This window comes from Astatotilapia calliptera, chromosome 3, assembly GCF_964374335.1.
Source record: "Astatotilapia calliptera chromosome 3, fAstCal68.1, whole genome shotgun sequence".
Lineage (NCBI taxonomy): Eukaryota > Metazoa > Chordata > Actinopteri > Cichliformes > Cichlidae > Astatotilapia > Astatotilapia calliptera.
In genome coordinates, this window is record NC_137424.1 from 6,598,877 (window position 1) to 6,619,254 (window position 20,378).

Sequence of the window (20,378 nt, forward strand, 5' to 3'; positions counted from 1 at the left end):
ACTTTGGCTTTAATTCTGCTCCTCTTCATCATTGCTGTGTTGCATTTCCATCATTCTGCTGCTGGATTCACTGCAGGCTTTAACAAACACTCCTTTGGGTCCAGGCCCAGCCACGTGTTTGTAAGCTGCTGTGCTCCTCACAAATAAAGCCTGAAGCAGCTCAGACTGTTAGAAGCAGCACTGAGCCCTGTTACAGTTATAGTGTTAGAGCAACGGCTGCAGCCTACAGCATTTAAACTAGCTGACAGTAAACACATCAGTCCAGATGTTACCACATTACTTTGTGATGCTGAGAGTTAAAGGAGACTGGCTGATTAAAATCCCATTCCTTACATCACCGTCCTCTGCTCTGACTGCTTTCATTTAATCACAATCAGAATACTTTTTTGATCCCCAGGGGAAATTATTTAGGTTACAGTGCTGCAGCACAAACAGGAACAAAGACACAACACACTAAGTAAGAAATAGCACAATATACACAATATATACATGCATACATATGAGTCACTTATAAGTAACATGTGAGTCCTGGGGTCTATGACAGCAGGCAGGTCTGTATTTATGTCCAGGACGGTGTGGAAACCCAGCTTCCTCCAGCCGAGTGATGTGTGGATTCACCTTTCTCACTCACTATGTGTTAACAGACCTCTCTGCATCGAATCATATCTGTTATTAACCTCTGTCTCTCTTCCACAGCATGTCTTTGTCCTGTCTTCCTTCTCTCACCCCAACCAATCACAGCAGATGGCCCCGCCCCTCCCTGAGCCTGGTTCTGCCGGAGGTTTCTTCCTGTTAAAAGGGAGTTTTTCCTTCCCACTGTCGCCAAAGTGCTGCTCATAGGGGGTCATATGATTGTTGGGTTTTTCTCTGTATCTATGATTGTGCGATCTACTGTACAATATAAAGCGCCTTGAGGCGACTGTTGTTGTGATTTATATAAATAAAATTGAATTGAATTAAGAAGCTCAGAAACAAAAGTGTCTGGACTTTTTTAAGTTTCTTGAAGACATTTCATCTGAGAAGCTTCTTCAGTTTTACACTGTGTGCACAATTATTATGCCAGAACTATTTTTGAGGATTAATGTCATTATGGACCAAGGACAGTACTCTGGGTCTCCTGCAGAACAACTCGAGCTGTGATACCTGAATGAAGAGCCTCTGCTGCTTTAAAGAAGGAGGCTCGAGGCAGAGGTGAGGTGCAGACCAACCAGCTTTTATTCAGCAACTTTAACAGAAGGATCAGAAAAATAAAACTATACAGCACAGTGATGCTGACTGAAGCCACAGCATTAAACTAAACAAGCATCGGATCATCTTTAACAACATCTAATAAATAATGACAACTATTTAATCCTGTATTTCCTACAATAAAGCCTGTTCAGATATTTGTTGCTGATGGAAATGTAAAAGGCTCCCAGGAACCAAAGGACAAAAACAGAGGCAACAGTCACAGCTGCAAAGGATCCCCTAACACATAAACTGGTTCGAAGATATTTTCTAGCTCTGCAGAGGAGCTTGATTGCACGGACAGTAAAAAGTGGATTCAATAACAGCAGCGAGCGCTGAGTGATATAACGGTGCTGCGAGCAGCAGTGCAAAGGCTCACGCAGAGACAGCAGCTACACTGTGTGTGGATGTGATCCACAGTCACAGCTGTGGGTTTCAGTCAGTGTGTCTCTAACTTCATGGTCACATTTCAAAGCTTATTGGAGCCAGAAGATGTCCAAGTAAAAGATTTATTGCTGTACTCGTCTACCAGGATAACAGGAGGTTCATAAAGCTGTGTAATACTTCAGCTTTCCATCATGGAGTAGTAGTTGTGTCCCTTTGTGTTTATTAGTGTGTTCACACGTCTACTTTAACTTCACTCTGTAATGAAAGGATTCAAATCACTGATAAATACATACATGCTGACTCTGAGTCTCAGTGAAGGAGGAAAGGATGGATGAAGGCAGCCTAGTGTGGGTCATGTGTGTCCAGCAGTCATCCAGGGCCTGGATCCATCTGTAACAGGAAGACAAAGTCCAGCCTGTAATCATCCTATCAGGCACAGCGTTTCCATCCAGCATCCTGACGACGCTAACAACCCGTCAAACGTCTCCTCTGGTCCACAGAAGTCACACTTCCTGTGTCATGTTTACCTTTTTAAGTGTGCTATTCAAGCCTGTGTGACCAACTCTGACTCTCCAGATTCCATCCTGGTCTCTGCTGCAGCTTCTTCTACACGACTGTTTTCTGTATAATAATATCTGCCTTTCCCGTCTCTGTCCCAGTGTGCCTGCCACTCGTCCTTCATCTTTACCTTCATTATACTCTTCACCTCACTTTCACTGTATTTTATAGTCAAACCTGCACGACTTCTTCTTGCTGCACCTTTTTAAACTTATCGTCCTGTTCATTGCATCAACACCGATATTCACAGGGAGCCATAAGAAATCCACTTCTATCCCTCTGTGTTTGATTCTATACAGTAAATGAAGTATATCAAAAACAATATGTTGCCTAGAGTCTGAAGACATATCACCTGTGCTCACTAGCACGCTGCTAGAGTCCCAGCAAACCACATACCTCCATATTAGTGCGTCCTCCGCCCAGTTCAAGCCAGTAACATCACTACCAGCTCCCAGTATAAACTGCCACATCATCTGTAATTCTTTTACTCATCACCAAACTTATTTGTGGGAGAACAAATGCAGCAGCCGTTCTTTTATCTGACAGTGTTGACGCATCAGTAAATATCCTCACATGACCTGAGGACTTTCCCACTATATGAACCTGCTTTTAGTCGCCCCTCCTCCCTCGCCACAAGCTTCCTTTACAACATAACTTATAAAAAACAACTTTATTGACAATCAGCAATAACAATTACAGACAGTCTAGAAGAAGAATCACATGATCAAGGAGCAGAAGTTTATGGTTTTAATAGCTTTTACATTTTGGGAAAGTTTTAAAAACATTGTTTGGTTTTCTTTCTAAAGCGTTGAAAGGACGGCTTTGCATCAGAAAAGTAAGATCAGCAAATGAATCCATTAAAGTTCTTTTGCCTTGTTTGCAAAAGAAGCCAAACAACATTTGTGTTACAAAGAGAGACTTCAGAACAGATCAAAGATCACAAACATCAGGCACTGATGGAAACAGCCAAACACAGAAACAGAGGCACCAGCAGGTGAAGGAGGCCTGTTGTAGAAATGACTCTGAGTGCTCAGGTAGAAACGCATGAAGAACCAGTGCGTCTAATATTTGGAAACCAGTCTGTGTTTGAGCGTCCTGGATGAAACACAGGTCATGTTGCAGAGCGAGGACGTCGTCTTTCCTCCCGAGTGTGTAACTACAGGACGTGTGCAGCAGGTTTAATCGTCCTCCTGACAGTTACTGATGAACGAGTCCTTCAGGGAGGCTCCAGGATCACTGTGGCTTTTACCAGCTGCTGCTAAACTGAGAGGTGTTGCTGCTTCATGTGTGAAGATGTTTGCATGGCTTTAACAGTGCAGACGTTCCTCATGTGCACCCATTTCATATGTTTTATTGTGATGTTTAGTAACATCTGCTTCCCTCCTTCAGGCAGACGATAAAGTGAGCTCAGCCTCAAACATGTGGAGAGAACGTTTGACCGACAGTCCTGGGACGACTGCAGAACAATGGTTTGTTTTTAATGATAAAGTTTCATAATGGAAATAAATGCTGAGCCTGTTTCATGATGTTGGCCCTGCAGCATCAGGCAGGATTAATACTGTAACAAACGTGTGTCACAGTTATAATGACTTTAAATGAAGACTTGGGTTGGATGGAGATGTCAGCTGGATTTGTGCTGACTGTCACTTTAAATGTTTTCAGTTCAGCTTCTAAATCTACTTTTGTATAATGTTTGCTGAGTTTTGCACTTCATGACGCTTTTAAGAAGAGCCAATAAATCCTGACTTTACACCAAAATAAAGGTTTGATGTGTTTAGTGTGACAGTGGAGGAGAGCGCACATAATAAGAGTCATTAACAGAATGGTGACAATTATAATCGGTCTCATTTTAGGAGCAGCTCACAGGCACAACAGACTACAGAGCAATCAAAGCACCAGTTAAACGTCCATGTGACCGGCTTACAGCCAATGAACAATCAGTCCCCACTGTCCCCACCAACATCACTGTACTGGAAAGACTGTGCTGCCATGGTCAGAGATGAACTGGTACTAAAATGTAAGGCAGCTGATGTGTGTGGCCTTAGCAGCACAAATGCATCACGGCTGCAACGCTGCAGTGTGTTTAAACATTTGAACATTTCGGTGGCTTCAAACCAGCAGCTCCTCTGTACTCAGTCGTGTTTGTGTGTCTGTCAAAGTGATTGTTGTCTTTAAAAAGCCTTTTGTGTTGAGTTTTGTGAGCAGTGCCGAGCTTCTCTGTAGTCTAAGCTGAGTCGATATATTTGATTCCATGTTTGGTGTGATTTTCAAAGTCAGCAGCAGCAAACCCATACGGTAAAAAAATACATTTTTCCTGGCCAAAATATATTTCAAATATATGGTAAATATATTTTGTATTTGTGATGCTCCAAAAAAATATATTTTTGAAATTGAAAATATATTTCTTTCAAACCAAAATACATTTCAAAACATATTTTAGGGTGAAGAAAATACATTTCCAACCTTACAGTAGAATGTATATCAAAGTATCCTTTATTTAAAATATATTTAGTGCAATAATGATGATAATGATAACAATACTAAAAGTAACATGTTTTATGCACATCTGCAAAAAACAGTTGGATTCAAACAAAACAGAGTCAAAGGTCTATCACGAATTAGGTTGTTTATTCATTTGCTTACAGTATTTCACATTACACAATATCTCACTATAATGTAGCGTTCATTGACTTTGAAATTATCTGTCAGTGATACAGTAAACAAGATACAACAACTGCTATGTACACTTTAGTTTTTGACAATATATACAATTTAGTACTTAAAGGAACACACTCCACTGTTTTGGAAATAGGCTCATTCTCCATCTCCCTCAGAGTTAAAAATGCAGCGTCTTCTTTCTAGATCCGTACGTTAATAGGGCTCTGGAGCGTGATCTTACGGGATGGGGCGTAGCCAGGATTTTTGGTCAAGGCGCCATATTAGCAGGCCAAACAAATGCTTGCTGTGTGGTCGGTTGTAATGTTAGATTGCACTACCGACAAAGGAATAAGCTTGAAAACAGGCTCTCTTTTCATTGTTTCCTCACCTGGAAACATCATGAGGGAGCTTATGTGTTGGATGTTACCAAAAGAAGGCGTCTAGCCTGGATAGCAGCTGCGAGACGAGCTGATATTCAGTTCTCTACCAGCCACAGATATCTGTTGGTGTGCTCCAGTATTTTCATTCAGGTAAGTTCTAAATAAGTTCATATTATTATTTATAGCCTGTTAATTTTATTTTCAATGCGCTCTGAGATCATAGCACAAACTTAGAACAAACATGCAGAACTACCTTCTATTTATAGAGTTGCTAATTATTTGGCATTATTGCAACAAACCAGCCTATGAAATGAATGAAACAAATCCTGACTGGGTTCCAACACTACACATGGGGCACTACGAAATCCCTGCTTCAAACTACATGCTACATACCACCATGCCAATCAGATTACTTCTTCCATGTGTGGGTAAAAAGGTGACCTTCCTGGATAAGATGGCAAAGGTTTGCTGCGTTTTGGTGAACATGTGCCCCAGTGTGGTAGTAAAACCAGGGAAAAATGCTCTTGTTAAATACTTTTAAGTCTTGTGCTGTTTATGTAGTGATAAGTTTTCTTTTTTTTTTTTCTCTTCTTTTTTTTTTCTCCTTCTCTTTTTACAGTTGCAGAAACATATAGGTGATTGCTGTAACGTATGTTTTAATTTTGAAATTAAAGCAGCCTTTTTTCCGTTAAAAGGTTCTTTGTGAGGATCAATCCAGACATGGGAACAAAATGCCCTGCAAAACTTGGTACAAGCCGCAAGACAGGTCGTGTCGTAAAGAGGAAGGTTACAAGAATCAGCCCTCGGATCACCACCTTCCTCCAGCGGCTCTCTGAGTTTGAATGGAGGACTTCCAACTAGGTAAGAACAGAGATGATAATATCTTTTACATAGCTGATAATTATATACATACTGTACACACATCCATACAACAGTATGAATGATCTCAGACAGATGTGAACAAGTGAATAACCTGAGCAAACATGAATATTGATGATGTGTCTTTGACAGGTGGTGATAAAGACTTCGCTGAACCCGACCATCCTGGTAACGGAAATCTAAATCCCATGTCACATTCTATTTCCTGGGACCCACTGATAATTATTACATTTTGTAAATGAGTTTTGTTTTACAATTGTAATAGTTTATTTAATGTTCATGCTGGTGGGTTTGTCCTGTTTTTAGTGGAATGAAAAACTGTTTTGCTTAAAAAAATCAGACAGAAAGGTGAAGGACTGTGTAGTTTTCATGTACGCTTCTATTTATTTTGGTTATTGGCATTGTTTTTATTCAGTTGAAAAATGTTTTTCTTGTTAAAAAAAAAATCAACAATAAATGTTGGTTTAATTCACTATTCTGAGACTACTTTATTTTTTTATTTTTTTTGTCCCGTTTGGATCTATAGCCATCAGAATTGTTGTCTTGAGGCCAAGAAAGATGGCAAGCGGATTTATTTTACCAAGTGGATCATCATGGCCTTGCCATATTGGTCCATTTGATTGACCTTTATTATAATTATGAATTTATTTTATTTTCAGTTGCAAACGGGACAGACATAACTGTGGGACAGGACAGGGGGAAAGAATGAAAGAAAGAGAGGGAGAGAAAGAAAGAAAACCAAAGGGGAGAAGAGACGGTGAGAAGGGGGGGAAGAGAGAAAAAAAAACAAACAACAAAAAAAAAAACTCCTGGGTCACCTGTATGGAGAAAAAAAAAACAGAGGAGACAGCAAACAACAAAGAGCAACATAATAATAGAAAAAAAAGCACCATCACAATAAACTAGCTAGCAGTAGATATCAATAGTTACTAAATAATAAACGATATTGTGCAGCACGCAGGATAGACAGCGCACAGTGTGCTTTGAGGCAGCAGCCAAGAAAGCTGTAGTCCGCGTCTGTGAATACCCATGTGTACACCTGTGTGCATACCTGTGTGGATCAGCATGCTTGCATTCCAAAGGTTTCTCCATGTGATAAGTGATAAGTTTTCAAAAGAGACAGTAAATTACAGAATGCTAGTAGTGGGTGATATTATACAAATGCTGTCATGATTTTATGTGAACATTTTGTCATTTGTAAACTATACATAACATTTTTTCTACATTGTAACTGATGTGATGTTCGACAAAGTGCTTTTAATTCAAAATAGGCAAACATTTCTTTGTTTCTTTATTCAACTTTTGAACAGTGGTATTTAGTAAGTACATATTCAGTAAATGCAAAGTATTTACATGGCCCCCTAAATTAAAACACTATGGGTTATTCAGAACAGAACTATGCTTGGAAAAATATTGTCCCATCAGTTGATCCAACTCCTCCACAGTAGCAGGTGGAACTTTTCTTTTTTGAGGATGGCTTCTTTTACCTGTCACAACGAATGGTCTGTTTATGTTTTGATCAAGAACCTTTTTTTTGGGCAGCTGAAGAGGAGAAGTCTATCTTATGGCCAACCTCTGGCTGTATCTTGGTCATATTACCCAGCAAAACCCAGTATGCAGGTTCATCTGTAACAGTCCTTGTGCCACAGATCCTCACTGTTGCTTCTACATTAAACAGAAGAGCAGTGACATGGCTGCAAGTCTCCACGACTCTAGTCATACAGCTGCAGTGGGCGGCTTCAACCTTCCCTGTGATGCTCACAATGACCTGTGGCTGCAATGCTGCAATTCAGTTTTTAAGAGTGCAGGACCTAAAACACACACAGACAAAGTTCATTTAAAGACAAGAACTATGAGCCAAGGCCGACACAAATGTGTTTTATTTACTTTCAAATCCATTTATCATAAATGTAACAAATAAAGTGTTTTTATGTATCCATCTATAGAACGCTGCATGTTATATTCTAAATCTGCATGTTTCTTTTTAGAAACCTATCAGCAAAAAATGAATCTAAAGTATGTAATGCAAGGATGTAATCACTTTCAAGAGGGAGAAAACATAAAGTTCGACTTTAAGTGACAACTATGGACACCTAATATGACAAGCAGATTCTGCAGGTCATTAATCAATGTATAAAACTAAAACAGAATGTATTTTTAGTGACACAGGACACAAACAAGGAAGCAAGATGTGTAATTAGGATTATTTATAATAAATATGAATTAATTAGGGCAATTTCTTTAACCATAAAGAATAACTAAATCCTTCAGGACAATGTCACATCAATGCACTGAACTCACTATGTTATCCCTCTAACAGAGCCTCTACATGTTCTCACTGTAATTTCCCCCTCACGAATGAATTTTTGCTAGCACTAATTTGAATGTTGGGGGGAATCAAACGCATTTTACTCGCAGTACTCAAGCTGACTTACCTTTGCTTGAATGACGGCGTAATCACAACGTGGAGGCTTAAAAATAGCCAAATCTTGTACCCAGTCCTTGGTGAATTGGATGTGCGCCTCCAGAGATTTATAATTGCGAAATTGGTGCGCCGTGTATGCTCTGACTCCACAGACAAGGTATGAGAGTAGATCATGCTAAGTCAATAGCGGTTTGGTCTTCAGGGTTTCTACTCCACGGCTATATTTCATACGGGTCCACATTTCAACAATCAAGTACCGTCTCTTTGCATCTGGACAGAATCTGTCTCTATACCGTCATTTTCTTTTGAGCTACGTTTCAGAATGGTTTGTAGCAAACTTGTTTTGATTCGTGACCTGCCAAGATGGTGCTGCGCTCCCACAATGCATTGCGACATTACGTCAACTCCAAAGCCCTTTGCGTGCAGGAGTGTATGCGCATGCGCATTGCCACGGTGGTTTAAAAAATAAAGATATAATGAAAAGTAATTAATAAAAATTAAATATTTAAACATTCCCACAAATGTGCAATGAACGTGCAAAAACTCTCTTTAGTAGTTGTTGCTGTTTCTTTCTTTCTTCTTTTTTTTTTTTTTGAAAAATAACGACGTCTCTGAGGCGCGAAATCTGACAGCGAGAGGAACGGCCGGATACAGGAGACGGGAAGAAACAAGCCGATTATGTTCGCGTTAATTAAGTGGTTGGAAGATGTAAAATTCTCAATTCTGCCAACTGAACATATACGAGATTTTAATGAGGATGAATAATTAGCCGGCATGGAGGAAACGGACCTTTATTTCATGGAGTGGCGACAAGAAGCCAAGGCGGGTGGCCAGTCTAAGAAGCCTCCATCATCAAGCTAGCAGGTGCCTTTTCCCATATAATATTACTTTATTCTCGCTTATTTGGAACGGAAGCGTAGAGCTGCCACCCAGGCAAAAGAGAAATATAAGTATATCACGTTATAACGTGAAAAGTTTATCGTTCTAACAATATACTATCATGTTTGAACAACATGTTTGAACAACATTGTACGAAAAATGCACATAATTATCACGTCCGTACAATATTGTGCGAACGTGACAATTATGTATATTATAATAATGTGATATTATATTATACCAGTGGTTCTTAACCTGGGTTCGATCGAACCCTAGGGGTTCGGTGAGTTGGTCTCAGGGGTTCGGCAGAGCCTCCGCTGTGACGTGCACGGCTCATTTTGTGCACCAGTAAAAAACATATCTACGTCTAATTTGAAAAAAAAACACACTTTATTTTTCACTAAAGAGGGGTTCAATGAATGCGCATATGAAACTGGTGGGGTTCGGTACCTCCAACAAGGTTAAGAACCACTGTATTATACAAACATGAAAAGCATAATGTTAGAACAATAAACATTTCACGTCATAACGTGAAGCTCTATTTTTCTTTTGCCTGGGTGGCAGCTCCACGCTTCCATAATTTGGTAATCAAAATATGTAACTTAATTAATTATATTGTGACGTACTTTTGCCTTTTCTTATTATTCTGCCTTCTCAATAACTATCAAAGCCTATTCACATTTAATTTGGCTTTCACAGAAATCCTACCTCTCCTTCTGGCTACAGAGTACTTACCAAGGTTAGAAAGAAAGAACAGTTATGCTTTATTAATGTTCGCTAATTACAATGTTCCACATTTCCTTGCTTTTTAAGTCATTTTTAGGCTTTTTAGAGTTTTTGTTTTTTATTTTTTTAGCAGTAATGTTTCTGCCTATTTATTTCAGCCCATGAAATCGAATGCAGATCTTCCTAATGTGAGATTTACATAAATGTAAGTAATTTTGTTTGTCATTGTCATTAAAGTTGTTGCTGTTGTTGTTTTTGTGCAGTTTGCAATCATATAAACCTAGCAAACATCAGTCAGCACAGTGACTAACCTAAACAGATTCTTGCTTTATTCACATATATTATATGTAATTATATATACCTGCACATTGTACCTAGGGTTGCAGCCACTTGGCCCCACCCCATTGTTGTGACAGCCCTGATTGTACTTATACACTGCATCTGAACAGGGAACAGTCTGCCACATTAATGTATTTTTAAGTGACTTGCTTGTAATACATGAATTTGTTTCTTACAGATGTCAAAGTCTCAACCTCATGCTGCCCTCCCCCATCCTCCTAAAGTAAGTATTTGTTGTTGTGGTTTTTTATGCGGTGTCTGTGTCACATGCTAATCATAATTATTGAAATAACTGTTTTCTAACAGATTTTCCAAAACACTAGTTATGTTTGTTGTCATTCAGACCAATACTACTGCTTAGACATTGTTTAGTGGTCATGCATGTTTGACAAGCTCGTTATGATACCAAAACAGTAGGCCTATCACAATAATCGATATATCGACTTAACACACAGTACATGTACATGACCTCAATAATTGTTGATGATGTAATTTATGTGCCATTATATTTACAAAAATAAAATATAATGATAACAAAACAATAACATTAAATAACATTGTTTTCTATTTGTTAGAAAACTTACTATTTATTCAAGTTTTTAAGGTATCTAATATTTTGATTCCTAATTTCAATGATCTAAATACTTTAAGAATTAGATGTTGGTTTGTCAATTGAAAGTGTGTAGATCTTGCATTATTATGGTGTTATATTATGATTATACATTCAAAGACATAAAATGGTCTTAAAATGACAATGACATAACTTGTCGCAATTGTTTATGGGGCAATATACCGACCAACAAAAAGTCGTTATCGTAACAGGCCTTCAAAACACACAGTTTTATGATTGATAAATTCAAAAAATAAATACATTTAATTTCTCTGAGATTCTCTAATATTCAGTTACAGTTCACAACACAGCTACCCGTACATGCAGTATTATACTGTAAATATAAATCTCTGCATTTAGCATCCCACTAGAAGCGTCACAGTTACTGCCTCTTTTTTTTTTTTTTTTACAAATACCTGTACTATTACTAACACATTTACTGTTTTACTTTTAGCCTGTGGATACAAATGCAGATTTCCTTAATGTAAGTTGTGCATTTTAATTACATCATGTTATTTTTATTATTATTTATTTATTTATTTAATTTTACATTCAAATATTTCAAGCTTCTTGGTTAAAGAAGCTTGATTGCTAGTAGGTAAAGAATAGTTCACCTATAATTCATATTCCCAATTAATTTCTCACCTCTGATTGAATGCCTTTGTTTGTTTTCCTATAACAAAACATTTTTGCTGGATATATATGGTGAATTTATATGCATAGATACAGTCGTAGTGCTTGACACATGCAAACAGCAGTAGATGTACTAAAAAGGAAATAATTACAATCATGATGTTGATTGCTGATGTCAGTATATATATTTTAGAGGAATGTTTTGTTTTTCACCCAAAATAACTATATTGCTTCAGAAGAGATTTATTACCCTACCGGACTCTTATATATTGTTCTGTTTTTTGTTTGTTTTTGTTATTTTCAGGTTCAATGGTGCGTGTTCTTCTAATGGCCGCCTTCCCACTGGAGGTTTTGATCCACAGCAATTTAAAAGGTAATCAGCTTTGAAAGTCAGTTCAAATGGTTAGCTAATAGTACTTTAAAAAGCCTACAACTCTGTCACCAGTTTCTTTACCAAAAATTACCCATAAAAGTATCGCTCAATAGCATATAATTGTAGTTCAAATGTTTAGTTGTACAAATATAAAATTTTTGGAAATCTAAAACTAGTCAAACACTCAAATGTTCATGCTTTTTATAGGAGGACAGAGCAAAACGGGCATCGGCGCAGAGTGAAGAACTGCCCTTGATAAGGACACTATGACAGCCATATATAGTAAGTGAAGACTTTCTGTGTATCTAAAATTGCATACACCACAAGTAACTTACTTTGCAACCATTAAAATAGGTTGTAAAGTAAGTTACCAATACAAATAGGTGATGATGCATTGTAGTGGTTGGTCTCAGACAAAGAAGGTCAACAGATTTATGAATGCTGGAAGGTAAGGAGAGACGACCAAAAGGGGTGTTAGCATTACTGTAATGTGAACTGGATAGACTTCCCATCTAGGAAAAAAAAAGAGGTAAAATTATGCGTAAAATATATCTGTATTAATATCTGTATCTATATAAACAGAAATATCTGTTTGCTAAATGAAGCCAGCTAACATAAATCACATTTTTATTTTAACTCTGATAAAAGTAATAGAACTGTGACTTTTGTTTGTTACAGTGGGGGTAAGGAAGGGGTTTCCCAGCGTGTCCAGAAGGGCTTTGAGGATTGCCGTGAAAGCTGGGGGAACTGAGACTGTGTGTATATATATATACATATATGTGTGTATATATATATATATATATATACACACACATATATGTATATGTGTGTGTGTTTCTTTTAGAATGTTTAAGTATGTAATGAGAATAAACTTATAAAATGAATATTCCTTGCTTGATTGATATGCTATATGTATGTTTTAAACATCAAATAAAGATTTCTTTCAGATGTTACATGTGAATGTGTTTTCTTAGAAATATATGAAGGGTTAAATTTATATTTTTTTGAATGATTTTAAATACATTTAAATTGTATTTTGAAATATATTTTATTAATATATTTCAAAATATACAAAAAATGGCCAAAAAATATATGTGCTAAAATACATTTTAAATATATAAATATATTTTAAAATGTATTTTAAAATATATTTTTTTACCGTATGGGCAAAGCTACACCAGAGGGTTGTGCTGTGTAACAGGTTGGTGCAGGTGGTGTTATCTACATTTGAACATTAGGCAACAGTCTCATGAAGACACTTTCTATTGTTCACTAAAGACCAACAATAACAGAGACAAAGGGAGAGCAGCAGAACTAGTGCTAACAATTAGCACTGCTAGCCTGCCCACCAACACCAGCTAATGTTCTAAAAACGATGATCAATGATTTTGCTGTAACGGCTCCAGCTGTCTGTGTCAGGGACACGTTGGAGATGAAGTGAGTGATCCAGTGACAAAGGTTTGGAAACCTGCAGTCAGCTGAGACTAAAGGAGTCACCTGACCGAGAGACCAAATGTTTCACTGAGAACGTCCAGATGAACAGAATCAACCTTTGGGATAATCTGTTCCACACATCCATGTTTCACTTACTGCATTATATTTCCTCATTGCTGTGCACACAGGCCTGTGGCTTATAACCAACTCCAAGTTCAGACTCAGAGGCTGCTGAAGCTGTTTTCTGGAACAGAGACGTGTTGGATATAAAAGCAACTCTTCTTTATGTGTCAGCACTGAGGAAAGGAGCAGCTTCGTTTCTAAGTGTATGAAGGACTGTAGCAGTGTGTGTGTGAGCTTTATTTCACAGACAGAACCATGTCAAAAACACAACTTCAGGTAAAAACAATACAAAATCAAAGAGTCTGATCAGAAGGATTAAACAGAGGAGTGTGGGACTGTTTTTAACAGACAGCAGGTTAAGCCAGGCTGGAGGAGTAAACTGAGCCTCGGTGTGAGCAGCAGTGTGTTTGACAGGAAGCTGAGATAAACAGTCTGGAGCCCATTTAGTGCTTCATATGAAAGTGTGAGGATTTGAAAGCAAATCTAAAATCAAGCAGGAGTCAGTGTGAGAATGATTTGTGCTTTTCCTCAGTCAGATGCTGGGAGTTTCAGTTCATCCATGTTCAGCGTGCTGTGCTTTGTGTAACAGGAGAATATGACAGTATAAATCAAGTCTTCATGTCACTGAAAGCCTCCACAGTCTGCTATGGAGGTGCATCAGTTTGGATTTACAAGAAGAACATTTCTTAAACCTGCCACAAGATGGCGCTCCAACAGAAGGGATGTCCACAGTGTAACACAGACACACACATACTGTGTGAATGTGTGAGTGAATGGGCTTTCAACACAAGGCTTCTGCTGCTACCTTTAATGACATAATTAGCTAACAAGAACAAACTGTTAATTACCACCAAAGAACGGCTCCAGATTTTAGCTGCTGACCATTTTGTGAAACGTTGATTACATCAGCTTATTGTTGATTTTTCAACCTTAATATCAGCTGCTTTAAAGGAGCCTGGTTCTCTGGCAGTAACACTTTTCTTCACTAGATGCAGTGCAGGCACAGTCTGTGTTTCTAAACTACACACTAATGTTCATTGTTGTGCAGCTAAATCCTCCCTCTGGATGGGAAGAATCCCTGTCAGGCTTCAAACACCTGGCTTGGTGTTCTGGAGCTAATGTGTCACCTGTGAGGACTCTGAGATGAACACACAGCAGACACTTCAGTTCTCCGTCTGTGTGTCCTCAGTTTCCCAGCATGCCTTGGCTGTGGTGGTGGAGGTGAATGAGGGGGAACATGCTGCTCTGTCAGCACTCAGGTTTCATACCTGGTGATCTCAGAGGACAAAGCGGCGTTACAGCAGCGCACGTTGATGAGACCTGATGCTCTGAACAGTTCAGACTTCAGCCTCACTCTGAGAAAACAAACGACTGACTGTCAGCAGCAACTACACCTGCTCCATCAGTGACGGAGAGAAGAACTGAGACTGAGAGACATACAGCTGCAGGTCAAAGGTCAGAAACGCCCGCTCTTTGTACGGGTCAGGAGTTAGTACTGCAGAGGTCAGAGGTCAGCTTGCTGACAAACCATTTGAAACAGTTTGGAGCTAAAAGCACAACAGCAGAGGAAAGAAGAGACACTGCAGAGATGATGCAAAATATTGTGTTTTGTTCTCAGCTGTCAAAAAGTGTAACACACGTGTTCCAGCACAGCCTTTGTGTACTTTCACTTCTCCATACTGTCCATTGGAAATCCTGTTTGTTACTTTTTGATTTCAGTCCATGTGTCCAAAGCAAACTTCTGTCCCACACTTTCTCTGCTGACTCTTCACCGATGCTCAGATGATCTCAGATGATTTCACCAGAACTCATCAAAATTCGGGCTCCACAGAAACCCAGACGTCACTAAACAAGCGTAACAAGCAAAGTGAAAACTGGTCGTTCAGCTTTATTGACCAAAGATAAGCTCACATGTCACCTCATGACACAGACACTTATTTCCACAGCATGCACGAGGACTGACAATAAGTGTCTATAAAGCCACTTCTATCTGCCACACCTGTGCTTCTGTCATGGTTGCTCTCCTCTCACTCTGTCATTTATCCACAGTCTGCCTCCCTCTGCTCCGTCAGCTGACGTCCTCTCTACACCACCTGCTGTGTTTTATCCTGCAAAAACACATTTAAGAAGCGTTGCACCGAGTAACGGGAGGAACTGCTATAAAATCCATTTAAAGGAGGTGGTGCTGAGTGCTGTGACTGGGGTCCCACCACTGACATCACGGGTGGAGGACATGTTGGAAAACTGCTACAAAGTGCTGTGCAGCAACTATTTTTCTATTGTTGCACTACCTGCTCTGTACACGCAGCGTCGAGCAACGGTGGAGACGGAATTTCAAGCAGGACAACATTTTGCTGCAACAACAAAACGTGAGACATTTGTTGTTTTATGTTTATTTATTGTTATGAGAGAATCATGATCTCAATTCTAAGCCAAAAAATCGTGATTCTCATTTTATGCAAAATCGTGCAGCCCTAACATTAACTAACATTGGTTTGAATTTTGCGCTCCAGTACAAACACAAATCCCCCAACCCGAGGATCAGCACAATTAACCTAACAGACCTACACCTTAGTTCACAGATTCACTTTGTCTAAGGTTGATTTCTGGGATTTCACACAACCCAGGATTCAGATCGTGAATCCATGATGGGCTTGGATTTACATCATTATAAATGAAATGTGCTCTACTTGGAAGCAGCCGGCCCCGCCCCTTTTGACGGGTTGTGTGAGACTTTAAATCATCAAACTGTAAATTATAAATTAAATTGTTATTGATCCTTTACCCCGAGTCCTAAAGTGTAGATTTATTTTCTTACTCTTCTTATATTTATTGTTTGTTTACTTGCACCGCTGTAACTGCAGCCTCGTCGTCTTGTCTCTCTATATGCTGGACTGTCTGTAGCGGAGATGACAATAAAGTTTACTTTGACTTCAGCAGCGCGCAGGCGCACCGAGGGCTCTCGCGCTCACTTTATAGAATTTAGAAAAAACATCGGTGCAGATTATAAGTCTGTATCATAATATCTGTTTGTTGTGTTGTTTTTATTTTGTTTTGCGAGTTGGTTATTAGATGCCGCTCCAGCCAACCAGAGACTCTTCCCCACCACCACTTCCCCTGCCAGTGGCGGACCCCCTCAGACATCGGTGCGTTGGTGGTTCTTTGTGTCCGGGGATGGGCGTCCAGGTACACACCGGCTCACTCCTTGGCGGCCGCTTATCGGGGCCTGGAGCCTGGGGCTCGCTCGGGCCACTTCGGAGGTGGGGTGCCCCCGGCCTCTCGGCCTGGGGCTCGGTCACTCAGGCGCAGCTGGCTGCCGGCGGAGCTCACGGGCGCGTCACTGCAACTCCCCCTGGCTTCTGCTCCGCGGCTGCTGAGTGAGCCCTCATCTGGGACTCTCCTCAGCTCTTTCCGGGACAGTGGCGCAGCTGCCCCTCTGTTGGTCTTCCTTGGTCTCTTGTGTTCTGGGGGCCTCTGGATGTCTGGAGTTTTGATCTCCTCCACACCTGCTTCACGCCCTGGAGGACGGGGCTGTGGCCCCCCCACACCCTCTAGCAGATTATTACATGAAGGAACCTTTTAAAAAAACAAAAAACAAGCGCGTCCATGCTCACAGGTGTACACACGGGTGATCACACCCACAAACTACACCCTTTTTGGCTCCTACCTCAAAGCACACTGTGTTCTGTTGATCTTATGTGCTGCACAATAATGTTTAACATTTAGTATTTACTGTCATATTCCCATATATCATTGTGATGTTGTTTATTCTATTACTCTTGTTCTCTTCTGCTTGCTTTCTTTTTTCTTTCTCAGCAGGTGATCCAGGTGATTGATATATGCATTTTTTTTCTCTGCCCGTTCTGTTGGTTTTTGTCTTTTGCCCTTCTCCCCCGTCCCTCTTCTCAGCTGTTTCTCTTTCCCTCTTTCTTTCTCCCCTTCTTTCCCCCAGTCAAGTCTGTCCCGTATTCAGTAAGTGAAAATAAAATAAACAATAAAAGGTGAATCAAATGGACCATTACGGCAAGGCTGGGATGGTCAGTTTGGTAAAGTAAATCCGTTGGGCATCTTTCTTTGCCTTTAGACAACAATTCTGATGGCAAAAGAGCCAAACGGGACAGGCCAAAGAAAAAAAAAAAAAAAAAAAAAAAAAAAAGAAACAACATGTTCAAAAAGCTCACTCACAAAAGGAGACCCTCTGTCAGAAATGAGGTAAGTGGGTGTACCATGCTTAGCAAAAATGTCAGTGACGAATTTACCAGCTGCTACCTTAGATGTAGCTTCTTTGACAGCACTGGCTTCAACCCATTTAGTCAAATAGTCAACAAACACGATCAAATAAGCATTACCAGTGGGGGTGCGGGGAAGTGGCCCAACAAAATCCACACCCACATACTCCCAGGGTTTCTGGGGGACAATGGGAACCATAAGACCGGCTGCTTTTTTCTGACTTGGCTTGGTGAGTTGGCACACTGAGCATGAAATCACATAGCGTTTCACATCAGCTGCCATTTTGGGCCAGAAAAACCTAAAACGCAGTCTAGCCAATGTCTTAGAAACACCCAAGTGACCTGCTGTGGGGTGGTCATGGTAATAGTCCAGCAAGGTGCCTCTCATGGAAGTAGGGGCAAACAGTTTCAGCTCTTTCAAAGGGTGCAAAGCACATGTGGACTTGGGTTCTCTGTGATACAAAAGAGAGTCATACACAACATACTGTAACAAGGTGGCATTGTCCGAGCTGTTCAGAGAGTCTGCTTCAATGTCTCTGAGGAGTGGACCTGTGACATGATCGTCTAACTGCAGCGGTCTCAATTGTGAACGGTCAGCCAGAATGACGGGGGACAGAGTACGAATGTTCAGGCTGCCCATAATAGCATGATCTGGTAAAAGATCAGTCGGCCCGTCACAGGTCAGAGGCAAAGGGTTGCATGACAGTGCGTCGGGAACTTTGTTCTGTGCACCAGGTTTGTGCACTATTGTGAAATCAAAGTCCTGCAAACGAAGTGACCAGCGGGCGAGTCGGCCCGTTGGGTTTTGACGAGACATGAGCCACCTGAGACTGTTGTGGTCAGTGAAGATAGTAACATGAACACCTTCAACATATGGGCGGAAGTGTTCCAGAGCCCATATCACAGCGAGGCACTCCTTCTCTGAAGTGCAGTAGGGGAGTTCAGCTTTGTGAAGGGAGCGACTAGCAAAAGCCACAACGTACTCACGACCCTTGTCACCCTTTTGCATCAACACTGCCCCAAGACCAATGTCACATGCATCGGCGTGAATGGAAAAGGGACGGTTGAAGTCTGGAAATGACAGGATCGGGGCTGATGTGACATGATCCTTCAAAGTGTCCATGGCCCTTCGACAGCTGTCGTCCCAGTGGAAAGCATTGTCCTTTCTGGTGATGGCGTGAAGAGGTTCGGCATGGCGGGCATAATTCTGAATGAAGCGTCGATAATAGCCAGTCAAGCCAAGGAACTGACGGACGTGTTTCACTAAGGTTTGGGTTTTCAAACTCCTTAACCGCCTTTACTTTGTCCGGATCGGGCTTAACACTTGATGATGTGATGCGGTACCCGAGAAAGGTGAATTCATCGAGGCAGAATTGGCACTTTTTGAGCTTCAATGACAAGCCAGCAGCCTGGAGTCTGCCCAGCACCTCCTCAAGATCCACTATGTGCTGTTCAAAGGTAGGTGAGGCGATAACAATGTCATCCAGGTAGACTGCGCACGTTTTGTAAATGAGGCCAGCAAGCACAGAGTTCATGAGTCTCTGAAAAGTTTCAGGTGCGTTGCAGAGCCCAAAGGGCAGCACCCGAAACTGGAAGAGACCGCAAATGATGAAGGCAGTTTTAGGCTTCGAGTCCTCTGCTACAGCAACCTGCCAATAGCCTCGCGCTAAGTCCAATGTCGAGACAAACTTTCCTCTTGCCAGAAAGTCCAAAGACTCATCTACACGAGGCAGGGGATAAGAGTCTTTTCGGGTAACTTAGTTGAGCCCTCGAAAGTCCACACAAAACCTTGGTTCCGTGGCCGCTCTATTTACAATGACTACAGGAGCTGCCCAAGGGCTTGTGGAAGGTTCAATGATGTTGTCCTTCAACATTTGTTGCACTTGTTCTTCAATCACACGTTTCTTAGCAGGTGACGTGCGATAGGGTGGGAGATTGACAGGTGTTGCATTGCCAGTCTCTATGGCGTGCTCAGTGAGAGCCGTTCGACCAAGTTGACCATCAAACAAGGAGCTAAACTTGCTGAGCAGATTTAGTAAAGCATCCTTGTTGTTCTCTGAGAGACTTGCTTCAGACAGTTTGGCTGTTAAGTCTGAGCGAACCAAGTCCAAAGACATCAGTGTTCCAGGTGAATGTGAGTAATCATTTTGAAGGTCCTCTTCATTGTCTGCGAGTGGGCAGGGGATGTCCTCAATGTAGACTGTTCTAGTGGGAATGTGAATAGAAACAGAAGCTTTTGCCATAAAATCCATTCCCAGAATGAAAGGAGAGGACAAATCTGGTATTATGGCAAAACGCTGGTAAAAGTTCTTGTTCATGAATCCAATATTGAGCCAAATAACACCAACAGGGATACAGGGAGCATTATTGGCGAGGTTAAGTGCAGGACCATTCCACTCACTTGTGTTTCTAGGGTAAGAGTCATTTACTTGAATGAGATCTGTTCGTACAGCCGAGAGGGAAGCACCCGTGTCGAGGGTAGCATCCACAGATGAAGCATTGAAGTTCATTTTCGTTC

The 20,378-nt window shown here is 40.6% G+C and overlaps 1 protein-coding gene across 1 annotated transcript in view; it reads left to right on the forward strand.

Annotated features, from left to right (window-relative positions):
* The window catches only part of LOC113011595 (NACHT, LRR and PYD domains-containing protein 3-like), a 604,422-nt gene that overhangs the window by 193,307 nt on the left and 390,737 nt on the right, over positions 1-20,378 (forward strand). The window lies entirely within an intron of this gene.